Raw genomic sequence first — 10,784 nt, forward strand, 5'->3', positions numbered from 1 at the left:
TACTGGGGGTTGGAACTGCAACACATGAATTCTGCAGGGACACAATTCAACACACACATGTGCCTGGAATTTCTTCTGTATTCTGCTCAGAATATGCTGTACGTCTTAGATCTATGAATTCATACTTTTTCATCGAAATTAGAGAATTCGTCTCCATTGTCTGATAACGTCACCGTTCCTCTGCACCTCCGTGCTTGTCTCCTGGCATCCAGTCCAGTGTCTTCTCACGTCTATTTGCTCAGTCTCTGCACAGTCTCATTGCGTAACCACAGCTTCCATCTGCCCCAGTCCCCACCCTCCCCAGCCTCTCCACACTCAGCGTTCATTTGTGTTTTCCCTTTATTTATTTATTTTTTTTTTAGCAAAAAGGCCCTTTGATCTCTTTCCTATTTCTTTTGAACCCCATTTTCTGCCTGTGCCTCATACCCCAAGTCCAGCTGCTATGGAGAGGGAGAGTCCTTTAAAGCTTCCAGCTGATGGAAATTGTATCACTGGTAATAATGACAGCTATGAGTTACACAGTGCTACTCACATGCTAGGCACTTTTACATGCTTCACATATGCACATTTAATCTTCAAAGAATCCGATGAAGCAGGTCCTATCCTCATCCCCAACTCGGAGAAGAGGACGCCCAAGCACAGCAAGGGGCAGGGCTGTCCAAGGTCAAGTATTTGGACATAAGTGCTCCTGCCACAGGGTCCCAGAGGCCCCGTGCTCTCCAGAGCCTCTTCCCCAGAACTGTCTCAGGAAGTTCTCAATCTCCGCTTCATCTCTAGTAATGTCTCCTTTTTTCTTCCAAATATTTTTGTAACCAAGTTTTACAAAGGTCTTTGCATTTCTTTCTTTCTTTTTTTTTTTTTGAGACGAAGTTTCGCTCTTGTTACCCAGGCTGGAGTGCAGTAGTGCGATCTCGGCTCACCGCAACCTCTGCCTCCTGGGTTCAGGCCATTCTGCTGCCTCTGCCTCCTGAGTAGCTGGGATTACAGGCACGTGCCACCATGCCCAGCTAATTTTTTGTATTTTTAGTAGAGACGGGGTTTCACCATGTTGACCAGGATGGTCTCGATCTCTTGACCTCGTGATCCACCCGCCTCGGCCTCCCAAAGTGCTGGGATTACAGGCGTGAGCCACTGCACCTGGCCAGGTCTTTGCATTTCTTTTCAAATTACTAGCTTTTGACTTTGTGGACAATTTCTATTGTAGCTTTATTTTTTTCTTTCATACATTTAAATTGTTACGTTTATGATTTCCTAAGTTTGACTCTTTTTTTAAAACGTTCATGAGGTACAGAAAAGTATTGTTTAATTTGCAGCCTTTAACAGTGAATGTAAACATAAAGGCTGTAAATTCTCTTTGGTTATATCCCTCCAGTTTTGATAAAATTTAGTTTTATTATAATTAAGCATTAACTATTTCTTATTTTCACCCTAATTCTCTTTTTTACCATGAGTTGTTTTTAAAAAGTGCTGGAAAATTTCCAATTGTATGACAGTTTTTCGTTTTCTTATAGCTATTCATTTTTAAGTTGGTTGCATGTGTCAGAGGCTGTAGCCTGTATTACTACCTTTCCTTGAAGTCTGTTAAACCAGGCTTGCTTCGTGGCCTCGTAAATCAGCATTATTTTCCTCAAATGTTCTGTATGTGCTTGGGAATTCTATGTGAGGTGCATGAATGTACTAATGCCTTTAATTGGAATTTTTTTTTCAAAATTGTTTTCATATATTCTACATCTTTGCTAAATTTAAAAATCAGGCTGATCCATTAGATCAGGGGTCCCCAGGCTTCGGGCCTTTTAGGGCCTGGGCCCCACAGCAGGAGGTGAGCAGGGAAGCTTTCTCTGAACTGACAGCCACTCCCTGTCACTCCATGACCGCCTGAGCCCTGCCTCCTGTCAGATCAGCGGCAGCATTAGGTTCTCCTGGGAGCAGGAATCCTGTCATGAACCGCACGTGCGAGGGATCTGGGTTGCGGGCTCCTCGTGAGAATCTGATGCCTCATGATCCGTCACTGTCTCCCATCACACCAAATGGGACCCTCTAGTTGCAGGAAGACAAGCTCAGGGCTCACACTGACGCTGCATTATGGTGAGTCGTATAATTATTTCATTGCAATGTAATAATAAGAGATAAAATGCACAATAAATGCAGTGCACTCGAATTCTCCAACCCCGCCCCAACCCCCGTGCCAGTCCCTGGAAAAACTGTCTTCCACGAAACTGGTCCCTCGTGCCAAAAAGATTGGGGACCACTGCACTAGATAATGAGAGAACTGTGTTTAAACTATCCCAGTTTGATTATACATTTTCTAATATTTATTTGTAATTTTTCTGATGAAATGGTTTCTTTTTTAAAATCCTTAATCAGTGATGCTTATTTTGATACCCTTAATGCTTTCTGCTTTAAATCCATTAAATCTAATAGGTACAGCAGCTTTCTTTTAGTTAATATATGCCCAGTATATCTGTTTCTATTCTTTCTCTTTTGCTGATTCTAAATATTTACATTTCAATGTGTTCTTCTAAGAAACACACATTAAATATACACATATATAATCTGCAAATAACTTTCCTTTTAACCTGAGGTTTCACTTCACAACTTGGAAATGTATCGCTGTCCTTACTGTCCTCCACAAGGAACTCAGAGTCTTTTAGCTGGAATTCTCCTCCCCAATCTTCCACACCATTGTGTTGGCTTCTGCCAGGATTTTTATCTAAGCTGTTTTCACCCTCAGTATTAGTAATGCTTATTACTGTGCTGCTTATGTCGCCAGTGTTTACTTTAGACTTTTTAAATTTACGCAGAATTTGGGGCTCACTCTTCTTTCTCGAATCTTGGCCTTTCTTCTTGAAGACAATATTGCCTTCTACGCGACGAGCACTAAGAGACGGGGCAGTCAACCCTTCAGTTTCGGCTCATCTGAAAATGTCCTTGGTTTTGCCTTGTTCGTGAGTGATCACTCATCCTGATGCACCTCTGACCCCTCGTCCCATAGATGCTACTGGCCACCGTGTGGCAGGCATTGTTTTACGACTGGGGATTCCACGGTGAGCAAATCTGTAAAGAGTTCTTATTTCATGACATTTTATTGGAGGGAAGCATACAATAATCAGGTAAAAACAAAAATCAACATAAAATATTAGGCTGTGGGAAAAACTACAGCAAAAGAGAAAAGTGTAGAAAGCAGAGAGGGAGTGTGCTGGGCTGCTGTCTCAGGGGCCCGTCTGTGGGCGTTGGCCTCACTGAGGGCGATATTTCAAGGAGCCATGAGTGATGTGGGAGAGGCAGCTGTGTGCATGTCAGGAAGAACATTCCAGAGTGAGAGAGAGCTGTGAAAAGTGCGTGGTGTGTCTGAGGAAGAGCAAGGAGGCCGGTATGGCAGGGGTAGAGGAGATGCGGTCCAAGTGCCAGGAGCCAGGCCGTGTAGACCGCTGTGGAGAAGCCATTGGAGAATCTTGAACAATGGCTTGTCTCAGTGTGTTGAGGACTTCATTCCACTCCCACACAGTGTCTGCTGGAGGATCCGATGGTGGCCTAATTTCTTCCTTCATATGTGATATTTTTCCCTCTCTCTCTGCTTTTAAGAACTGTTCTGTCTCCAGTTACATTATGATATGTCTAGCTATGGATTTAATTTTGTTCATTGTATTGGGGATTTGTTGTGCACCTTAAATATAATCACTGTGTCTTTCATAAGCTAGGGTTGCCAGACTTAGCAGATAAAAATGGAGGATGCCCAGCTGAATTTGAATTTCAGGCAAAGAACAAATAATTTTTTTGTTATGAGTATATTCCATGTAATATGTGGGACATAATTACACTAATAAGTTATTTGTAGTTTATGTGAAAATTCAGATTTCACTAGGTGTCCTGTATTTTATCTGACAACCATATCAAGTTCAGGGAATTTCACGATTGCCTTTACCAATCTTACCTTTGCTCCATTCTTTCTCTTCCTGGACCTCCAATTATAGCTGCATGACACCACCTCATTCTAGCCTCCTTCCCTCTTCACATGTTATGCTTTCTTGTTACCATCTGGGTCAATTCTTCATCTGGTTCCTGAGTTATCTCTTCAGCGGAATATTACGTCCTATGTAATACATCACTTGGCCTCGATTTTGAAGATTATATTCATTTCATTTGTTCTTTTTCAAATTCACATAGAATTTTTTTCTCTCTAGTTTTAATTTCCTCCTTTAATCTTTAGCATATATTCTACAAACATTTGCCTTGACATCTGTGTCTGGCAGCACCGTGCCTGCTGTGTGGGGGCTCCACGTGGTGCTGGCTGCTGCTGCTCGTCTCTGCTGGTGCTTCCCCATGGTGTTGAGCTCCCTCGCCTATTTCTAATATGTGCTGGTGGCATGTGTTAGGTGACAATCCTATGGGGCCCGGTCTGGGAGAGTCTATACAGAAAGCTTTGCATTTGCTTCTGCCAGGTGTGCCAGGCCACCACCAGCCTGGGATCACTTCATGATAGCTTCTTAGTTTAAGGTGTCCCAGATACAGGTAGCAGAACTGTAATTCCTAAGGGTAAATGAGGGTCACTCTGTAGTGAGACATCCTGTGGAAAGAGCTCTGAGGGAGAAAGAAAGCTGTGCTCCCTGGTGCTCTCCATTTGCCGGCAGGGAGATATTTTCCAGTTCCCTCTTTCCTTGGACCTCTAACCTTCTGAGCGTGTGCTCTTTAAGCATGGACTCAGTTCCAATTCCCAGACAAAGCCCTTTGTCCTGTCCCAGCAAAGTGACCAAGGGCTGAGCCTTCCGGAGACTGCAGAGGACCCCAGGGCAGCCGAAGTCGGTCTGGCTCTGCGCTCCAGCACCCTCTGGGATTTGTGGCCCTTCACTGAGCTTCGCTGTTCATTTCACAGGGTTTTTGTGACTTTTTTGAGCATTCCTCGGTATTTGTAGTGGATGCGTGGGTGGGATATCCTATCTGCCCCATTGCCACAGCAGAATCAAGGCCGCTGTGGGGCATCTACTCCCCCGTGACAGGGCGGATCTCCAGAGAGGCCTCGAACCTGCTTTGACTCAGGCTGTCCTACGAGTTCCTGGCTCTCAACCCTTCTTCTTTTTGTCCTAATGTTTCATCCAGTGCAGCCATGTGTCTTGTTAGGATTTTTGCATTCACAGACTGTCATTTAGGCTCTGACTGGGCGTGTAGCGCCAAAGTGGACACAAGAGCAATCATTCTCTTGAGTGACCTCCAGCAAACATTCGACAAAGAAAAATTACGCTTGCTGGTTTGCAAAGGCCATGCTGCGTGATTGATTGTTAACGCCAGTCTTTTGAAAAAGAAAGTATTTCTGCATTTTATTTCTCCTTAAAAGGCCTAACGCTTTGACTCTCAGCTGGTCCATGTAGAACGTCTCCGATCAGTTAATCTTCCAGCAGGAATTCTAAGTTCTGTTGCTGTTCTTGGGTATATTTATCATACGTTCAACACCTCTGCCTATGGCTGGTATTTCAGGAAAAGAATCACAGAAGCCCCATTGTTTCCACTCCTTCCATTTACAGATGCAGTTGTGTGTCACATGCATGGTTCTTATAAATTCAGACAAATCAGCCAGGAGTCGTGCGCTGATATGTACCGGGCAGTGAGTGAACTCAGTAGCTCTCAGCTGTTGACCCAAAAAGGAGTTCCCAATTTCTCCAGAATTTTCCATTCGTATACAACAGGAAAACCATCTTCTACAATTTTGTGCTAAGAATTACTTTAAGGGGTAGAATTTTTCCTCAGTTGTCAGATTTTTCACCGTGTTCATTTTTCTTAAATGTATTTTGTGGGCTGGGCATGGTGGCTCACACTAGTTATTCTGGTGCTTTGGGAGGCCACAGCGGGAGAGTCTCTTGAGGCCAGGAGTTAGAGACCAGCCTGGGAAACATAACAAGACCCTGTTCCTACAAAAAATAAAATAATTAGCCAGGCGTGGTGGCATGTGCTTGTGGCGCTGCTCAGGAGGCTGAGGCAGGAAGATCACTTGAGCCCTGGGTTTGAGGCTACAGTGAGCCATGCTCACATCACTGCCATCCAGCCTGGGTGACACTGCAAAGCCTTGTCCCAAATATGCAAAGAGAGACACACACACATATATACACACTGTCCCTTATCTGCAGGAACTGCTAACCGTTGACAATACAAATAAAAAATAAGTGAAGATATTAAAAGAACAAATGGAGGCTGGGTATGGGGGCTCCCACGTGATGCAAGCACTTTGGGAGGCCAAGGCAGGCAGATCACTTGAGGACAGGAGTTTGAGACCAGCCTGGGCAACATGGTGAAACTCTGTCTCTACTAAAAATACAAAAATTAGCTGGGCATGGTGGTACATGCCTATAGTCTCATGTACATGGGAGGCTGAGGCAGGAGAACCACTTGAACCCAGGAGGCAGCGGTGGCAGTGAGCCAAGATCGTGCCGCTGCACTCCAGCCTGGGAGACAGGGAGATTCCATCTCAATAAAAAGAAGAACAAATGGAAACAAATCAATTCAGTTTACTTCGGCAGCTTTTCCTTCTGTTGCAAACACATGCAGTCAGCTGTGAATGTAGACCACATGCAGGTGCTGTAATCACATCCCTGACCCCACAATGAATTAGACGCAGTGCAGCAGCTTTTCAGCAGTCCCCGCAGTGACTTCCTCAGCGTCCAAGGGTTCTGTCTCCTGTGAAGGTGAATATCACTGTTATTCATCCCTGGAGGATGCGGTGGAGGGTGAATTATGGCTCTTTACTACAATTCATTATCCAGCTGAAAACTGCAAATCGATATGAAAATGTAAAACTGAATGTTTACCGTAGCAAGAGTCAAAAGCATTCAGAAGCAGAGGGCACCGACTGTGGGGTTAATGCTGGACCTTTGACCTCAAACAAAGGACTCAGAGAGTCAGAGAGTATATGGGAGGGAGAGGGAAATTTCAGCCAGGAAGATCACTTGAGCAAAGTTGGGAGAATCTACGTTTTGTGTCTTCATGAGACCAAGGTCATTCTGCCTAGAGCAAGATGTTCAAGTTTAAATAAAAAATGACAGAGCCAGTACAAAAACTCATGCTGAATATCAGTTCTTTATGGAGTGTGCCTCATCCTGTTCAGGTTGCCGCAGCAAAATAGCATAGACAGGCTGGCCTGTCCACAGCGGTGCTGGAGGCTGAAAGTCTATAATGAAGGGCCGGCAGCTTCCCTGTCTGGTGACGGCTGCTGCCTGGTTCGAAGACAGCGTCTTCTCATTGCAGCCTCACATGGTGGAAGGGGCGAGACAGCTCTCTGGGGTCCCTGTGGTAAAGGCACTGATCTCATCCATGGGGCTCCATCCCTATGACCCCGTCACCCAAAAAAGCCGTCATCTCCCAAAACTATTGCTTTGGGGATTAGGTTTCAACATAGGAATTTGGGGAGGGCACGGCATTCAGCCCATAGCAGAGCGGATCACTACAAAATATGTTTAAGCAGCTAAGTGACACACGTGTCCTGGTTTAGACATAGAAATTTACCAAATTTGCAAAGATACGTATGCATGTTGTTTATGTCCTAGTTGAAAGAGTGAAACACAGCAAATGTGCTCTCAGGTGTTCATGCAGTTTTTCTTCTTGAGTATTTTCATATAGTATTTAAGTCCCTAAACCTTTATTATAAATACGGTTGCCAGATTAACAAATAAAGATTCAAGTATTTCATTGAATTTGAATATCAGATAAATAGCAAGTAATTTTTGGTATAAGAGTATGTTTCATGCAATATTTGAAATACACTACTGTTAAAAATTATTCATCATTTATGTAAAATTCAAACCACTGGGCATTTTATATTATACCTTGCAATGCTAGTTATAAAGCCAGATGATTAGAAAATACTCTGTCTCTATAAATCTCATGAATATTTTATAGATTATTTAATCTCATTAATATTTTATAGATTATTTAGATATAACATGTTTCTAAACAGATTCAATGTAACATACACTTAAAAATGCATTTTACAGAAAAATTCTACCCTGTCGGCTCCAGAGAAATTGTGTTTCCCGATGGGACAGTGGAACGCTTCCAGGATGGACGGGAAGAGACCTTGTTTCCTGACGGGACAATCGTAAGAGAAAGGTTGGTAATGTCAGACGATGGGAATCCAAAACATCCCCAATTTTTGGTTTTTGTACTTAATAATTTCTTTAAATTAATTTAAAATTTTGTAAGCATTTAAGTCCTTGTATAAATAGTAGAAAATAATGTCATCGACTCTAGAAGTTTTGTCTTACGGCCTTGATTTGAATCCCTTATTGGAGACTGTGGGATTCGAATTGACTTTTAGGCCTTTACTTCCCGACATTAGCGTGTTTGCATTATAACCATAAAAACCCCTACAGTCGGCAGGTGCGGTGGGGCATGCCTGTAATCCCAGCACTTTGGGACGCCGAGGCAAGCAGATCACAAGGCCAAGAGATTGAGACCATCCTGGCCAACATGGTAAAAGCCCATCTCTACTAAAAATACAAAAATTAGCTGGGCCTGGTGGCACCTGCTTGTAGTCCCAGCTACTCCAGAGGCTGAGGCAGAAGAATCACTGGAACCAGGGAGACAGAGGTTGCAGTGAGCCAAGATCACGCCACTGCACTCCAGCCTGGTGACAGAGTGAGGCTCCATCTCAAAAAAAACAAATCACTCCAGTCTTCAGTGTGTCCCCACCTCAGACCACGCGGTCTAGAAGCCCGAGTCAATTGCAGAGCACGTGCACACCAGTGTTTAAGGCACACCAAGCAAGCACTCATCAGAGCTGCTATTTCAATGCTGGTTTGTGCAGAGAGTCAAGATCCACGCAGCCGCCTGAGGGAGAGCGTGGGAAGCTGTTCTAGGTCTTCCCTTTCTTTCCCAATACCCAAGTCACCACGAGCTCTGTGGCTGTGTCTCCTCACTGCCCCACCTCTGCCCCTCTCCCAGTTCTGTGGCCCCAGCTCTCCCCTTTCTCTCCTGGCCAATTACCTTAGACTCCCCCAGCTTCCTCACAGCAGTCAGAATCTTCCCTGTCACGTCCGGGGCCACTGTTCTGATATGATTCTATGTGTGTCCCTATCAGTCCCTGTGTCAACCCTGCCATCCCTCCCACCATCAGATCCAGCTGTCAGCACAGCCTTCAGCCTGCAGGTGGCTGACTTCATGCCCTGCCTCCTGGCCCTCCCCACCTGCCCTCTCTCATCCACACCCAGCTTCCACCAATGCCCTGAGCCCACCCGGCACCTTTCCTGCCCCTGTCTGTGGCCTTCTGCACCTTCACCTACCGAGATTTGGAAGGAGGGCTCCAGACCCGGGTGGAGGCATCACCCTGTGCTCCCTCACCCCCCACTGGCCTCCACACTGGCAGCACTGGCCCTGGCACGGGCCGCCTGACCACGTGGTTCTCCTCTCCCAGGAATGGAGACAAAACCATCGTGCTCAGCAATGGGCAGAAAGAAATCCACACGGCCCAGTTCGAGCGGAGGGAGTACCCGGATGGCTCCAACAAGGCTGTATTGCAGCGACTGTCAGGAAACCAAGTACGCGTCCGGGAGGGTTAAGACCAAAGATGAAGCTGGAAAGTTGGTCCTGGACATGAAGGAGATTCGCGCTCAGCACGCAGCATCACATGGGAAATGCCGACCACAGTTTCTTCCTAAAACAGACAAAAACTCATAATAGGTTAGCTGCCCAAATGCCCAAACGAACTTAGAGAGCCACCAAAACTTTAGGACTACCCAAGCCATCTAGAAACTGCAAGGAAAAAGGCATTCTCTCCTGTATTTAGGAAACATGGTTATAGCAGCATCCCTCAGAAAACAGGAGGCTCACAAAAGAACGACTTTAGTGCCAGGGATGGCTTTCACCTTAAATGATACTGTGCATGCGTCACTGTAGTCCGCAAGGTTTTGGTAATGCGATTTAAAGTAACTCGAGAACAATGAGCTATCTTGGCTGTGAAGGAAAAAAAGGAATTCTACTATGATGACAGTGGATGGAGGCCTTTTCCCTTCAGATCAATGCTAAACCAATACAAGGCAGTTTGTCAGGCATAACTGGCAAAACAAATCCATTATTAAAAAGCCACTTCGGGTTTGGGTGAAAAAATGGACCTGCCTATTGCTTTGATTATTTTGAATCAGCTTGTGCTGAGAATCATCACTGAAGCAAACAGAATGCTACACCCCTGTACTGAACAAATGCACTTCTCATAATTCGTGGGAGATCGGGGAAGAAACGAACGTGCAATTTGATCAGGGAGCCACGCTCAGGCATCAGATCACCTGCCTGCCGGGAAGTTTCCATTCAATATAATCTGCAGTGCACGCTCCAATAGTGATGGATGTCAAGCCTGTCATCCAAATAAGATGAATTCCGTGTGCGCATTCAGCTGGAAGCCCTTCGTGGAATATACATTCTGCAGTATTGGAAGTCAGTACAAGCTCATTAAAACAACATTTCCTACTGATTTACAAAAAGCCAGAGTTTACTTTTCGTTGTTAACAATCTCCTGAAGGCTTCGCATTAGATGTACAATCTGATTAGATTTATTACATTAATTTTGAGGAAGGGGGTCTCTATCAACCTATTTGCAGGCACATTTATATGCAAATTGTACACAAGCACATTTTCTTGGTCGAAAAGGCAGCATGAAGACAATCACGAAACAACGACCGAGTATAACGGGCTGGAAGGTGCGGTGAGTCACCGCCCATCTGCGCCACTGTCTACTGTCACCTTGGAAGAAACTCTCTGCTGACCGCCACTTCCTTTTCTGGAAGTGATGTTTCATTCCCTGCACGGCT

The 10,784-nt window shown here is 45.0% G+C and overlaps 1 pseudogene; it reads left to right on the forward strand.

Moving 5' to 3' along the window:
* Positions 1–1,964: 1,964 nt before the first annotated feature.
* LOC116546442 lies at positions 1,965–10,447 on the forward strand (annotated as a pseudogene).
* Positions 10,448–10,784: the final 337 nt, after the last annotated feature.

This window comes from Sapajus apella, unplaced genomic scaffold (assembly GCF_009761245.1).
Source record: "Sapajus apella isolate SASKATOON/1434 unplaced genomic scaffold, GSC_monkey_1.0 scaffold905, whole genome shotgun sequence".
Lineage (NCBI taxonomy): Eukaryota > Metazoa > Chordata > Mammalia > Primates > Cebidae > Sapajus > Sapajus apella.